Consider the following 15,863-nt stretch of genomic DNA (forward strand, 5'->3'; position numbering starts at 1 on the left):
CAAATATTATTGTATTTTGTTATGGTTATATAAAATTTATTTTTGTAAAATATTCTAATAATTATCTTATTAACAGATCTTCTATTCACATATTACCCGAAAGAACACTAGAACTAGAATTCTGTGACCTTGGTCCTGGGTCTGCTCTGCCACTAACCAGCTTTATGACTGCAGTCAAATTACTTACCCTCTTTACTCTTTAGGCTTCTGTATTCTCATTGGTAAGGTGATGCAACTGGACAGGATTATCCTAAAGACCTTTTCACCTCTTTAGGATAATTGGTTCTTTAAATCTTGGTGAACTTAAGACTATGTAAATTATTAGACTTATGATGGTTTTGCCCTAGTTTAGAGAGGCAAGGGAAGGGTATAAAGTCTAGATCTCTCTCTAGATACCGCTGCCAAGATAAATTCCCAATTCTTCCTCTTTTTGTTGTTTTTAAACTTCTCTTCTAGGTTATGTAACTATAAAGCTGTCAGATCAAATTTTGTCAAGTACTGTATACTCTGCCCCTGAGATAAAGCAAAAGGCCTAACTACATTCTACATAGCTGAGAAAGCTTAATATAGCCTTAAGCCACCTAATTCATCAAAAAATTGACACAGAATGGATATCGAAGTGTAAAAAGTGTCCAAATTAATTTATAAATTAAGCAAATGGTATGCTCATTAAATCCTGGTTAACCTGTATAAAAACGTAATAAGCAGACCTCTTATATAAGAACCTGACAGCACCACTAGCACCAGCTGATTGTATCCATCTTTTAATAATTTCACCCCTTTTGCCCAGGAATTATAACTATTTGAAAAAAAAAAAAGAATGCTCTAAAAATAACATGAAAAAGAGTTGGGAAATAAATTGCTATTTTTTTATTTTTACCTTTTTGTTGTTGTTGTTGATTACTAGTTGTCAACTGTATTCTAAAAAGAGGAATCTATATGTTCAGTTCTTAAATTCCTGCACAATTCCCTAGATTATTGTCTGGGATTATTTAAGGGGAGGAACAGATCCAAAACAAACGTGTGAATATTGGAGAGCTGAAAGGATTCTCGGAAAAAATATAATGATCTTGACCAATTCAAGCCGTGATCCTACCTCTAAGGACTATTACTCCACTGTGGGGGACAAGCTAGGTATTCAGGCAACACAATCAGCAACACTCTCAAGCTTTACACAGAAAGCTTGTTTCTGAACCTTTACTATAATTCCTCTCCTTTTCCCCCCTAACATTTTCTTCTATAATGTAGGCCCTGCAATATATCAATTCATCTCTTCATCTTACTTACCTCTTATTCATCTAGCCCTCTTGTCAGATAAAAGGCCCCAAATCTTAGGTTCATCCAACCACTCACCTCCACTCTGAGCTGAGGTTGAGTATGACCAAAATGAAGTAACTGAACAGACTGCTACAACTATCCAAATTTCAGGAAGGTCTCAACCTCGTCAGCAATCTCTTTCTGCTCTCTGTGAAGGGAAAAAGATTTAATTATATATAGCTGAAAACTCTCTATAAGTTTGTAGGTAAAAGATGGGAAAGTTACACAAGGTTCAAAAAAAAAAAGGTTGCTTCTTTTATTCAAGTAGGAAGCAAAACCATCTTTTGAAGTAATAATCACTAATCCAATAGTGGACTATGTGTCAGACTCTAAACATTTGATATGAATTCCTTGATATAATTTTTATTGCAATTCCATGAGGTGGGTAATTTAATTATTTTCGCTTGTCAGACAAGGAAACTAAGACACAAAGCAGTTGAATAACTTGTACAAAACTAGTAAGCAGTGGAGCTAGTATTTAACTCCAATATCTATTCTGTTGATACAATGGTACAACTAAAAGCATAGCTTTTTAGGAGCCCTAGGATGGCTAAAGATTGCTTAATATTTCTCAAAGGGCATTTGCAGGTGATTTTTCTAACTAAAGCTTTAATTCTCTCTTCATGTCCAGATAAACCCTTTTAGATAAGAAACCATTTAAATATATATGTACTGAGCATTTGATGTTATAGAGTTTCAAAAACAAAATCCAGAGACGTATGACATAGGATTTTGTAGGTGTGAAGGTAGTATAAAATGCTCATTAAGGGTGTGTGTGCTCTTCATGATGAACTACAAGCCCTCACAAAAGAGCCTTCCTTCTAAAATAATTAGTGCCCAAAATATCAACTTTTAAGAAAATGTCTTATTTACTCAGTTTTAACAGCTTTTTAAAAAGTCTTTGAAACTTGTCATAATTAACATTCTGAAATTTGTAACCAAATATAATTTACAAAATAACTTTTATAAATTATATTATTTTCAAAGTAAAAAAAAATAAAAATAAAAGGTTGTGTGCTCTTGAGCCAAACTGACAGGATTACTAGTTTTGTGATTGGGGGCAAATTACTGGACAATACAAGAACAAGTGGAGGCAATAGCTAAGCTATGATACCAACCTAGGTGCCCTTCAACAGACAAATGATAAAGAAAATGTGGTACATATATGCAGTCAAATATTACTCAGCCATGAAGATTAAAATTAGGGAATTTGCCAGTAAATGGATGGAACTGGAGACTATCATGCTAAGTGAAATAAGCCAATCCCAAAACACCAAAGGCTGAAAGTTCTCTCTGATATGCAGATGCTGACTCACAATGGGGGTAGGGAGTGGAGAGAAAGGAGGGGAGATGGGAATGGGAAAGACAATAAAATAAATGGAACATAACATTCCTATGTTCATAAATGAATATAGGATCAGTATAACTCCATATCATATACAATCACAAAAACAGGAAATTATACTCCCTGTATGTATGTCAAAATACATTCTACTGTGATGTATAACTAAAAAGAACGAATAAAAAAAATTTTTTAAGTAGAAGCAAAGATTTCAGGTTGAGAAAGAAGTAAACTGCAACTAATTGCTAATATATATTAAAAGTGTTTGCGGCTAGGGGACGTGGCTCAGCAGTAGCACACTTGCCTGGCTTGTGAGGCAGTGGGTTCAATTCTCAACACCGCATATATAAACAAAATTTAAAAATCAACAAAAAAATATTTTTAAAAAAGTTTGCATTTGTGATGGGCATGATAGCACTCATTGCCTATAGTCCTAGCTATTCAGGAAGCTGAGACAGAAGGATCCCTTGAGCCCAGGAGTTTAAAACCAGCCCAGGCAATGTGGTGAGATCTTGCCTCAAAAAAAAAAAAAAAAAAAAAAAAGAGCTGGGCATTATGGCAAACGCCTATAATCCCAATAGCAGCTTGGGAGGCTGAGACAGAAGGATCGAGTTCAAAGCCAGCCTCAGCAAAAGCGAGGCACTAAGCAACTCAGACCCTGTCTCTAACAAATATAAAATAGGGCTGGGGATGTGGGTCCTTGAGTTCAATCCCCCATACCAAAAAAAAAAAAAAAAAAAAAAAAGAATCTGTTTAGTCACAATCACCACCACTGGACTGCATTCCTCATTTCTACCATTTCTACTGGGTAACTGTTATGGTGTGGATAATTTCCCCCCAAAGCCCAAGTGTTAAAGGCTTGGATGCCAGCCTATGGTGATATGGGGGCAGTGCTGGAATTGAAAGGTATGGCCTATTTGAGAGGAAGTTAAGTCACTTGAAGCAGTTCTTGAAGAGGGCATTAGAGCCCAACTCCTTCCTCTCTCTTTGCTTCCTAACCTCACGTGAGGTGAGCAGCTTTATTCTGCTAGTTCTCACCATGATATACCACCTTAAGTGAAAGGCAAGGGAGCCAGCAACCATGGAATGAAACTACTGAATCTGTGTGTCAAAATAAACCTTTCTTCTTTTTAAGTTGATTATCTCAGGCATTTTGTCACAACAATACAAAGCTACTTAACACATTAACTAAGAAATGCAACCAGGGTTACCACTATCTGCAGAGTACAACACCAATTTGGAAAAACAGCAATCTCTGAAGCACAGTTTTGTCATTTCTTTTTCCTTTCCAGACCTCTCCAACACTGCACACACCTGTAATCCCAGCACCTCAGAGGCTGAGGCAGGAGGATTACAAATTGGAGGCCAGCCTCAGTAACTTAGTGAAGCCTTAAACAACTTAGCAAGACCTGTCACAAAATAAAAATAAAAAGGGCTGGGAATGGGGTTGTAGCCCAGTGGTAAAGTGCCCCTAGGTTCAATCCTTGGTACAAAACAAAAGGAGAGCTAGATTTCCTAAATTCCAAACATATATGCTGAGAAAAATGAATGAATGAACGAATGAACAAATAAAATTTTGTAATAAATAAACCATTCTGGTACTAGGAGGAAGAGCTGCTACAGATGAACAAAGATTTTCTGTTAGATAAATAGCAACAGATGGCTTTTCGGCAGTGGGGAAGCCCTTTAAAAGGAGGGAAGGAGGGAAGATGATAAATGAAACCCAGAAAGCATACTGAGAATGGTTAGTCATTGGATTTACAAAAAGACAAATAGTAGCAGAAATAAAAGGAAAATAAATTGAGGACAGAAGACAGCAGATCAAGAATACCAGACTAAAAGAGTCTGGGCTTTTGGGGCATAGTGGAGCACACCTGTAATCCAAGCAGATTGGGAGGCTGAGGTAGGAGGATAGCAAGTTTGAAGCCAGCCTTAGCAACTCAGCAAGGCCCTAAACAATTTAGTGAGCCCCCATCTAAAAATAAAATATTTTTTAAAAAGGGCTAGGGATGTGGCTCAGTGATTGAATACCCCTAGGTTCAATCCCAGGTACCAAAAAAAAAAAAAAAAAAAATCTGGGTTTTATTTGCTATACAAGCAAAAGGCTGTTAATGGAACTTGAGAAGGGAAGAAACATTCAAGAGTATGCTTTAAGACAATTTATGTAGCAGTCATGTATAGCATGGATGGACAGAAAGAACTGAATGGCATTAAGGACCCTCCACACTTACTTGTCCCTCAGTGTCCAGTCAATTGGTTCACAGACCCAATCCCATCCCAAATATCCACAGATGCTTATGTCCCTTACATAAAATGGCACGGTATTTGCATATAATTATGTACATCCTCTGATACACTTTAAATCATCCCTAGATTACTTGTAATACCAAATAAAGGACCAGGGTGTAGCTCAGTGGCAAAGCGCTTGCCTAGCATTTGTGAGGTCCTGGGTTCAATTCCCAGCACCACAAAAATTATAAAATACTGAATACAATTTAAAAGCTATGTAAATAGTCGTTTTATTATACTGTTTAGGAAATGACAAGAAAAAAGTCTGTACATGTTCAATAGACAAAATTTTTTCCCAAAATATTGCTGACTGGAGTTTGGTTGAATGGGCAGATGCAGAACCCATAGAAAAAGAGGGTGGACTACACTTCTTTTAATATACTTATCATGTACCAATACTTAACACACAAAACTGTGATTCATTTTTGTCTATTCTACAAAGCTCAAACTCCAGGAAAGCAAAACCATTTTTTTCCACACGTGTAAAAAGTAGGAATGATCTCTGATTTCCTTTCTAATTAATAACAGAGTTCTACACTTGATTACTTTCCTTCAAAGCACTTATAGCTTATTTAGAGACCGAAGCTGGGAAGAAAGGTCTTAATTTACAAAGGGCCAAAATTTCATTTGTAAGGATTTTTTTAAACTCAGAAGGTATGTTCTGATGATAAGCGAAGCACCATTTACTGATTGCTTACCTTGTATAGGGTTGAACATCCTACATATCTCACTTATTCCTCAAAACAAGCCTATGAGACAGGCATTCCTATGCTCATTTTCCAGATGATGAGCACTTAAGCACACTGCCCAAGGGGCAGAGGCAGGCTCGGAACCTAAGAGACCTATCTCCAGTAAGTTTTAACCTGATGTGCAGGTTCCCCCGTAAAAACCAAAAGTCATATGAACCATAATGTATCTAAGTGAAATACAATTATTATAGAAGACAACCAATCTAACTCCTGAGGAGTTAAGATTTTTAAAACCTTGCAATAATTTCTTCAGACTGTCTACTGTTGATCAGTCTAATCACTAGATACATTTTCTGAGGGTTTTTTTTTTAATTTTATTTATTTATTTATTTTTGTACCAGGGATTGACCCAAGGATGCTTAACCATTGAGCCACATTTCCACCCTTTTTTTATTTTGTGAAAGAGTCTCACTAAATTGCTTAGGGCCTTGAGTTGCTGAGGCTGGCTAACTTTGAACTTGGCAATCTTCCTTACCTCCACCTCCCAAACTGGCAACCAAAAACAAGGCCAAGTATCTTAACCCTTAAGCTTAAAAAACGAAGGGGAACATAAAATCTGAGAAAGCAAAATGCCTACCAAATACGTAACAAGTTACTTCAAAATAGAGCTAAAGAGCCAGCGCAGTGGTGCACACCTGTAATCCCAGCAGTTTAGGAGGCTGAGGATTACGAGTTCAAAGCCAGCCTCAGCAACTGTGAGGCACTAAGCAACTCAGCAAGACCCTATCTCTAAAATAAAATACAAAATAGGGCTGGGGTTGTGGCTCAGTGGTCAAGTGCCTCAGAGTTCAATCCCCAGTAGCCCCCCGCCCAAAATAAATAAAAAGGGCTAAGGAAAACAATAGAATTCACTATAATTCTTGTAGCTTCTTTTTGGTTTGCTTTTTTGTTTTTGTTTTTGTTTTGGGGGTGGTGTAACTAGGGATTGAACCCGAGAGTGCTTAACCACTGAATCACATACCCAGCCCTTTTTATGTTTTATTTAGTGCAGGAGCTACCTAAATTGCCTAGGGCCTTGCTAAATTCCCAAGGCTGGGTTTGAACTCACAATCCTCCTGCCTCAGCTCCCCAAGCCTCTGCCCCATGCTTCCCTCCCAGTCCTTTTTTATTGCTTTTTTTGTTTGTTTGTTTGTTTGTTTTTTGTGGTGCTGGGAACTGAACCCAGGGCTTTATGCATGCTAGGCAAACACTCTACCAGCTGAGCTATATCCCTAGCCCTAATGTTTTATTTTGAGACAGGGTCTCACTAACTCCTTAGGGTCTCAATATGTTGCTGAGGTTCATCTTGAAAATACAATCCTTATCTCGGCCTTCTGAGTCGCTGGGATTACAGGCATCCATCATAGGACCTCATTTGGTCTTTTAAATGTCCACTACTAAAGAAGATCTTGATATCTAGTGATACTAGATTCATTATGAAACATAACCAAATTTTTTTAAAATTAAGGCAAAATAAATACAGAATTGAGCTTCATTATCAGTGTTATGATGATCCAGTTCTGCAATATTTACCCCCTTCTCAAGGATACATTATAAGAGAACTCAACACTGAAAAACTGGAATGCCTCCAATGGAAAACACCAAGGTGGCCAAGAAGCTCTAAACCATGGCACTATAGATGAAGAACAGAAATTGGGAAAAATAATTCTTGCTGAAGGGTAGCAAGAAAGCTACCCTTCAAATATCTGAAGAATTAATATGCAAATGAAAAAAAGTATATTCTACCAATCTTTAAAACATAAGAGAACTAGCACTTCCCAACAACTGATTTCACCCACAAATGAATCACACTACATAAAAACATAGACCAACCAGTAGCTAGGCAAGAAATACTATTAGTTATAGCTGGTTTGTTTCCAACTAGGATCAGAGAAACTTCCCATTTTCAGTATTCTCAAAAGCACAAGAACTTCTCTTGACTCCATCCAAGCCAATATGAGACAGTTCTGAAAAGCAGGACCAAGAATCCCTAGACTTCAACTGAGGTCACTTGTACATGAAACTGTAAAACTATATGAATCATATTATAAAATAAAATGTGCTTTTTCCCCCACTCTTGAAAGCCACCCTGATACAAAAAGTTAATATGTCCAGACAAAATTTTTCCAGAATTGTTTTAATTTCTTCTCTCATGAAATTAATGTCAATATTTTTATATGTTCCAAAGCCAAATATTAAAACACCTAAAATTTCAGTGCTTTTTGCTACTTTGCGTATATTTTCCATTCATGAGTAGAAATAGTGAAAAAAAACAGTACCAAATCTAACATAAGATTGGCTGTTTATCTGAGGATACATATTAAGGGACTAACATGAATTATTTCAATTTTTCAAATAAAGTACATTTCCCCTATATTAACATAAACAATAGCAATGACTAAAGGTTTTCTTAATTTTTTTTTGGTGGTGGTGCTGGGGAATGAACCCAGGGCCTTGTGCATGCAAGGCAAGCACTCTACCAACTGAGCTATATCCCCACACTTCATTCTCATGCACATCAAAAGCTTAATTTTTAAAATGAGAAAGTAAAATACTACTTAGAAATGTACCTCAACAAAATGTTGTGCATGGGGTGGTAGTGAGGAGATAACAAAAGGGAGAAAAAGAGGCTGGGGTTGTGGCTCAGTGGTAGAGCATATACCTAGCATGTGTGAGGCCCTGGGTTAGATTCTCAACACCACATATAAATAAATAAAATAAAGATCCATTGACAACTAAAAAATATTTTTTTAATAAAAGGGAGAAAAATAGATGAGAACCACTGAACTAGATTCTAAGAAGTAGCCTAATGTCACAGATAATACTAGCTTCTCCTTTAGATATGTCATCACATTTAATTCTGTCAATAACATTTTCAGATAGATTCTAACTATTCTTTTACACATGAGAAAATTGAGACCCAGAAAGATAAATCAGGCAGAAGTTATTCTATTTGCAACAGCTCACTCCATACCTCTACCTAGATTCTTCCTCAGAAAATGCTAAATAATGTCAAAGTTGAATCTCTCCCTCTCTAAACGTAATTCTTCTTCCCCTTTCCACAATCTACGTTAACTAAACATATATTGACCCTACTGTATGCTAAGACCTGTTGGAATCATCCTACACTCAATCATTCCTTTCCTTTATGATCATAACCATTTATCATCACCATAAACAAAATTTGATGACGTTATTATTACATACAGATCACAGATGTCAGGCAGTGAGTTATTATGTTATTTCTAATCATTTCAATATACTTGATCTGATAGAGGACTAATATCCAGAATATATAAAGAACTCAAAAAAACTTTTTTTTTAAAAGAGAGAGTGAGAGAGGGGAGAGAGAGAGAGAGAGAGAGAGAGAGAGAGAGAGAGAGAATTTTTAATATTTATTTTTTAGTTCTCGGCGGACACAACATCTTTGTTGGTATGTGGTGCTGAGGATCGAACCCGGGCCACACGCATGCCAGGTGAGCACGCTACCGCTTGAGCCACATCCCCAGCCCTCAAAAAACTTTTTTAAAAATCAAATTAATAAATGAGCAACTGAACTACACAGGCACTTCTTAAAAGAAGAATTACAAATAACCAGCAAATGTCCAACATAATTAGCAATAAGGGAAATGCAAATCAGAACTACATTGATATTTCATCTCAATCTAGTCAGAATGGCAATCATTAAAAATATAAACAATAGCCACGAATCCTGGCTCATGCCTATAATCCCAGTGGCTTGGGAGGAGGATCACTTGTTGCTTACAATTTCGAGAACTTTTTGGATTTCAGAATTACAGATAAACCATTGAAACACCATGAAACCACATCTCTAGCCACTACATGATAAAAACATATAGACCATGTTTCCAAAAGTGAATTATGTAAAAGAATGTGTATTGCAGTCCAAATGTCCACTTTACTGCCAAGAGTAGCTCATTAGCCATACTTTCATATAAAAGACAGCATACCCTGAATCAAAATAAAGTTTGTTCATTAAAAGAGCCAAAGAACAAGTTATCTATAGAAGCTTTATTCATAGTTGCTTAAAATATCCTTCAGTTAATGGATAAATAATAATACTCAGTGCATAAAAGAAATAAGCTATTGCCTATTGCTGGACACTGTGGTGCATGCCTGTAATCCCAGCAGCTGGGAAGGCTGAGGAAGGAAGAACACAAGTTCAAAGTCAGCCTCAGCAACTCAGCAAGGTGCTAAGCAACTCAGTGAGACCCTGTCTTTAAATAAAATACAAAAAATAGGGCTGGGATGTGGCTCAGAGACACTTGGCCACTGAGTTCAATGCCCAATAACCCCCCCCAAAAAAAATACAAACAATAATAAATGATAGACTGTAGAGACAAAAGGAACACTTTTGCACTGTTGGAGGGAGTGTAAATTAGTACAGCCACTATGGAAATCAGTATGGAGGTTCCTCAAAAGACATGGAACCACCACATGACTCAGCTATACTACTCCTCAGTATTTATTCTACTGAATTAGTATTCATACTGCAGTGATACATATCCATGTTTATAATAGCACAATTCGAAACAGCCAAATTATAGGATCAGCCTAGGTGTCCAAGAACAAGTGGATAAAAGAAAATGTGGTGTATGTACTCAATGGAGTTTTATTCAGTAATAAGAAAAATGTAATTATGTCATATGCAGGAAAGTGTATGGAATTTGAGAACATTATGTTAAGCAAAATAAGCCAAACTCAGAAGTCAAGAGTCACATATTTTCTCTCATATGTGAAAAAAAGGAAAAGAAAAGTGGGGTGGGGGATAGGGGCTGTAGCTCAGTAACAGAGCACTTGCCTAGCATGTGTACAGCACTGAGTTCAATACTTAGCACCACATAAAAATAAACAAATAAAATAAAGGCATTCTGTCCATCTGCAAGTACAAAAGAAAGTTTTTTAGAAAATGCTTACAAGGGATGTCTCACACTCATTTTATAGCTAAAGTCAAGTCTCAAAAAAGCATAGCTAACTGTCCCACATTTATACAACCATAAGTAGCAGGACCCTGATACCCTGATTTGAACCCAATTTTTCTGACACCTAAGCACAGCCCTTTCCATCAAATATGCTGCCTTCCTACTTCAGCAAATGTCTCTTAGAACTAGCCCCTCCTGTTATCACTGCCACTGCCTTGTTTCAGAGCCTTACAGAGATCACAAGAGTTCCTAACTGGTTTCTTCATCACAATATAGCCTTTCAATTGCTGTTGGGATGATTTTTTTAAAAAAGAAAAAATCCTGTCAACTCTTCTAAAATCCATCAGTGGTTCCCATCATCGCTGAGCAAAACTCATAAGGTCACACACATCTATTCACAAGCAGGCTCCAACCCACCATTGGACCTCAATGCTGTGGAAGGAAACCAGTTGTAACTGCTACAGTGTTTGCTGGGACCATTTCTCATCATGTCCCACACCTCCAAAAACTTCTGGAAAATTCTCATTCTTCTATTGTTCAAGACCAAGTTCAACTGTTATTTTGTAAAGCCCTTCCGGACTCATTCAGACAGAATTAATGCACCCATTTTCTCCATGTCCATATCACTTTGATAAGTTCATTCACAGGAGAGAGTGTTGAATGCATGTCCCACATATAAGAGCAAATTTCTAGATTACCTAGCACATTCAGGATTTGATCCCCAGACCAAGAGTGTCTGGCTCACGTTAAAATCTTACTTGAGGCCGGTGCAGTGGTGCCCACCTGTAATCCCAGTGGCTCAGGAGGCTAAGGGAGCAGGTGGAGATTCAGAGCCAGCCTCAGCTATTTAGCTAGGCCCTAAGCAACTCAGGAAACCCTGTCTGTAAATAAAATACAAAAATGGGCTGGGGATGTGGCTCAGTGGTTGAGTGCCCCTGGGTTCAATCCCCAATACCAAAAAAGAAAAAAAATCTTACTAGAATGAATTTTCCAAATTAAAATCTTTTCATACCTCACAAGTAACAAAGTACGACAACATGCAATTTGACACTTTTTTAAAAAATGAAATTTACAAAACTGATTTGTTCCCATTCATTTTTCAAAATTCTTTGTACATTTCAATTTTAAGAAAACCTCTAACATTTTAATCCACACTACTTCTCTAAACAACAGACATGATAGAAAGGCCTATTTCTTTGTGTCCTATAACATATGTTTGTTGAGTAAATAAATACAACCTTTGGCTTAGCATAAAACTAAACAAAATGAGTCTTAAAAAAATGTACATGGACTGGGGTTGTAGCTCAGTGGTAGAGCGCTTGCCTAGCAAGTGTGAGGCACTGGATTCGATTCTCAGCACCATATCAAAATAAATAAAATAAAGGTATTGTCTCCATCTACAACTAAAAAACTATTAAAAAAAAAAAAACATACAGAGGCTGAGGATGTAGCTCAGCACTTGCCTGGCATTTGTGAATCCCCAGTACAAAAAAAAAAAAAAAAGAAAAGAAAAAAAAAGTCCATGTGAATGAAACCCAGGTAGTTACAAATTTTGTAATACCTTAAGCTAGATGAATAAAAGATCCTTATTTACAGTACATTAACCTTAAGGTATCATATACCTGCTCTATTTTACTTATTTATTTTTATGTGGTGCTGAGGATCGAACCCAGGGCCTCACATGTGGGAGGCGAGCACTCTACCATTGAGCCACAACCTCTGCCCTCATATACCAGCTCTAAAACTCCATCTGTCTAATGATTATTTTATGCTGTCTTTAGTAAATTGTCAGTTTTTCCCTGAGTATCTTTAAAGCACATATTTCCCTTCATGGAACTCTACATTAAGTTGTTGTCTTTGAAGGAACTGTGAAATATCCCTCTACCAATGAGGCATACCAAATTTAGAATTTAAATTTCAAGGCCAGATAAACAAAGCAGAAGCCTAACAGTGTGTGAAGAGAACACAATAATCATCACTCCATTCCTTTTTTTTCACTTAGAATCATAAAAGAAAAAAGACAGAATATGAATACTCATTTAACTTCCTACCCAACCAACAATCCTTTCTACAGAATCATTGACAGATTTCTCAACCTCCACCTGAATATTTAATTATTTTATACTCATATTACTTTTTTTTAAAGTAAATCTTTTTGTATTTTTAGGCAGAGGACTGAACATAACAAGACTTGAAGAGCTATCTAGGTAGGAGCTTATGGAGAAAAATATTAGATTTTTTTTCTTCCAATTTCTCAAGTAGTAAAATAATGCTCAAAATCTCAACCTACTTTAAAAATAATAAGAACACCAACATCATTTCCAAATTCCAAGTCAATGAAATACAATTGTTCCAAGTCAATGAACCTCTCTGACTTCCATAGTAACAGAATCACTGTGAAGGTGTAAGAGTTGTGTTTGACTCCAAGCTGCCTTTGCCAGAACAACCCATTCCCCAAGGACCTACAATAGGGCCAGACAGATCACTGGCAATCTGGAGCAGGTAGTCTTTGCTTATTTAAATTCCCTATATCAAGACATCACTAAATGTCAAGGACCCTTCCACAGTCAGTAATCCTCCCTATGGAGCAAACATATCATTAATGGGAAGCATGGTATTTATTATGCCATGGATGGTAAAGGATATGCAATCACTTGTTTGTAGACAAAATTAATGGGAGGGTCCCTGACTGAACAGGAAAAAAAAAAAAGGTTAAGATAATTTTATAAGGAGAGTAATGTGATAATTTTACTCAAAAGCATTCAATTATTAAATACTTTGTTTTCTCCAATTCAGAGTTTTCTAATATATACTTATTAAATAATAATAACAATATACAATAATACATATTTTTAAAATATATATTTATTAAAGAAATGATACTACTTGTAACAATTTGAATACTATTTCGAAAGTCAGACTAATAGGAAACCTTTGAAAATCTAAAATCCATGGGCAAAACATCCTAATTTATGATCATTCACGTGGAAAATCCATGTCGCTACTCAAATAAGCTATTTCTAAGTTCCCAAACTGATGAGCTCATAAATTTTAAAAACAATACACTATAACAACTACAAGTTTCCTGTGAAAGACTGTTACCTCTGTTTGTACTGAAAGTCTTATTACAAATGGGCTTTTCCAGGTGCTTCTCACTCCTTATCTCCAACCCCAAACAAGGTTTAAAAAAAAAAATACAAATGAGTGTGGTCCATTCTACATTAGTCATTAAAAGTCTTTCCTCTTGTAAATACTTCATTGTAAAATAACAGAGTTCGCCAAGATTACCTTTACATCCTACAATGCGCAAAAAAAAAAAAAATTAATAAAAATATGGTACACCAAACCCAAATTCATTTTGGAGAATTCCCTCCAGAGCTCAAATCTAGGTATTATGCAACAGCCTCCATTCCAGATGTTAATCCCAGTCTGTGATGCAGAGATAAAATATCAATGGGGAAGACATAATCCACTAAGTACTTAAGTAATAAGTTCACAAGAAAACAACGAACCAAAACAAGAATTACCAAATTCTCAGAAATCTTGACAATGACGAATCGTGTAACAGTTGGGAGCACCACCAAACTTTTCCTCTAGGAGCCCGTTCAGCACTTCCCAACCCCCTCAAACATCCACAAGAAGCGTTTAAATTTGGGCTTCGAAAGGATTTCCCAGAGGAGGAGGGGGCCTGCATCAGGTGGTTATCTTGGAATCTACTGGTTATATACCCAAACCAACTTCCTGAAGCTGAAATGATGAAATGTCTCATCATTTCTCCCCAAGGACAATACTGGGATCAAATCTAATCTAGACCCCTGGGCCATAAACCATCCAGGGCTCAAGGTTTCATCCTTCCATTTCCAGAGGCATAGGCCTCTGCAAAAACTGCATAACGGACCGGACCGCTGAGAACGAAATTAGTACAAGATTGCAGTGACCCGAATTCCAGAGGGGGCAGATTCCATACAATACCTCGGTAGGGCAGAGTAGTTAAAGGTAAGGGGGTGGTCAGAGCATCCTGGGAGGCCACCTGCGCGGCAGACCCCGAGCCCACACGCGTAAGCTCCGCACCTCACCAGCTCTGCGTTCCACCCGCCCAGGCAGTCAGCGAAAACGCACGGACTCCAGGTGGGAAGCGTAGGAGGGGAGGGGGCTCCGCCAGCAGCAGCTGCGACACGGAATGCGACCGCCGCCGAGCGAAGGCAGGCGAGGGAGGCATTCCCTCACACAAAATGGTGGCGCCGACGCGGACGCCGGCGCACCTGGGGGCGCCACGCGACCCTGCGGGCCCCCGCCGGCAGCCACCAGCTGGACAAGCGCCCCAGGCCCGGGCGGCCGCGCGGGCCTGCGCCGGACCGAGTCCGCGAGGCGCCCGCAGCTCGCGGCCTGAGTCGCCGCCCGGTGGGCGCGGGGTCGGGTGCGGACGGGGACGTGGGGTCGGCGCGGGAGACTCAGCCTCACTCGCCCCCCCCCCCGGGACGGGCAGCGCACTCACCTCTGACGCGTCCTGCGAGCCGCCGGTGCCCGAGCAAGGAGGCGGAGCCGCGCGAATGAATGGAGCCTGCGGCTGCTCGCTGGCGACCCCCGGCCGATTCCCGGCCGCGCTGCCAGGGCGGGTACGGCGCCTTCTGCCCCTAGCCCGCGACGCCGGGCTCCTCGTCGCGGGTCGGCCGCAGCCCACCGTGCCCTCCGCCGGCGTGACGCACTCGCGCCGCAGCGCCTCCAGCCCTCGCAGCCGCGCCCACCGCGAATCCCCCCGTCAGCCCGCGCGACGAGGCCCCTCCCCCGCGCCGGGGACGCCGCCCAGCCTCCCTCCCTCCGGGCCGGCTGTCAGGCGCCCGCCCCGCAGGTGTGCGCCAGACAGGCCCGGGAACGACTAGGTGACCCCCTCCCCGCGTCGGGCGCTGTCACCTGGCAGCGCTACCCTTCAGGGCTACGGCCTGGCGTTAAAGAATGACCTTGGCTCTTATATAAAAATAGATGCGATAAGCCGCGGGGGATACGGTGCTGAATTTGCGTATTTCTTTATTGTCAGACTTTGTAGAATCCCGTTTGCACAGCCCTGCCGACTCCGCCTCCAGCCCCAAGCAGGACCTCGAGAAATTTCCCCCTGGTGGGCGCGGCCATCTGGGCCTGATAAGGCCTGGGGACGCGGATGCTGAGGGCGCCTGCTAGGACCCCGGACCTCCCTCCGCCCCAACACCTCCCTCCTAAACATCCCACTGCCACCTAGCAACTCTCAAG

At 39.5% G+C, this 15,863-nt stretch overlaps 1 protein-coding gene across 1 annotated transcript in view; it reads right to left on the reverse strand.

The window, feature by feature from the left end:
* FAM169A (family with sequence similarity 169 member A) overlaps positions 1-15,353 on the reverse strand; it is a gene marked incomplete at its 3' end in the record, with an annotated part of 66,157 nt that extends 50,804 nt beyond the window's left edge. Inside the window, exon 1 of the mRNA XM_081279953.1 lies at positions 15,115-15,353. The remainder of the gene's footprint in view (positions 1-15,114) is intronic.
* Between the last annotated feature and the right edge of the window lie 510 nt (positions 15,354-15,863).

This window comes from Spermophilus citellus, assembly GCF_964194105.1.
Source record: "Spermophilus citellus genome assembly, chromosome: 1".
In the NCBI taxonomy this organism is placed as follows: Eukaryota; Metazoa; Chordata; class Mammalia; order Rodentia; family Sciuridae; genus Spermophilus; species Spermophilus citellus.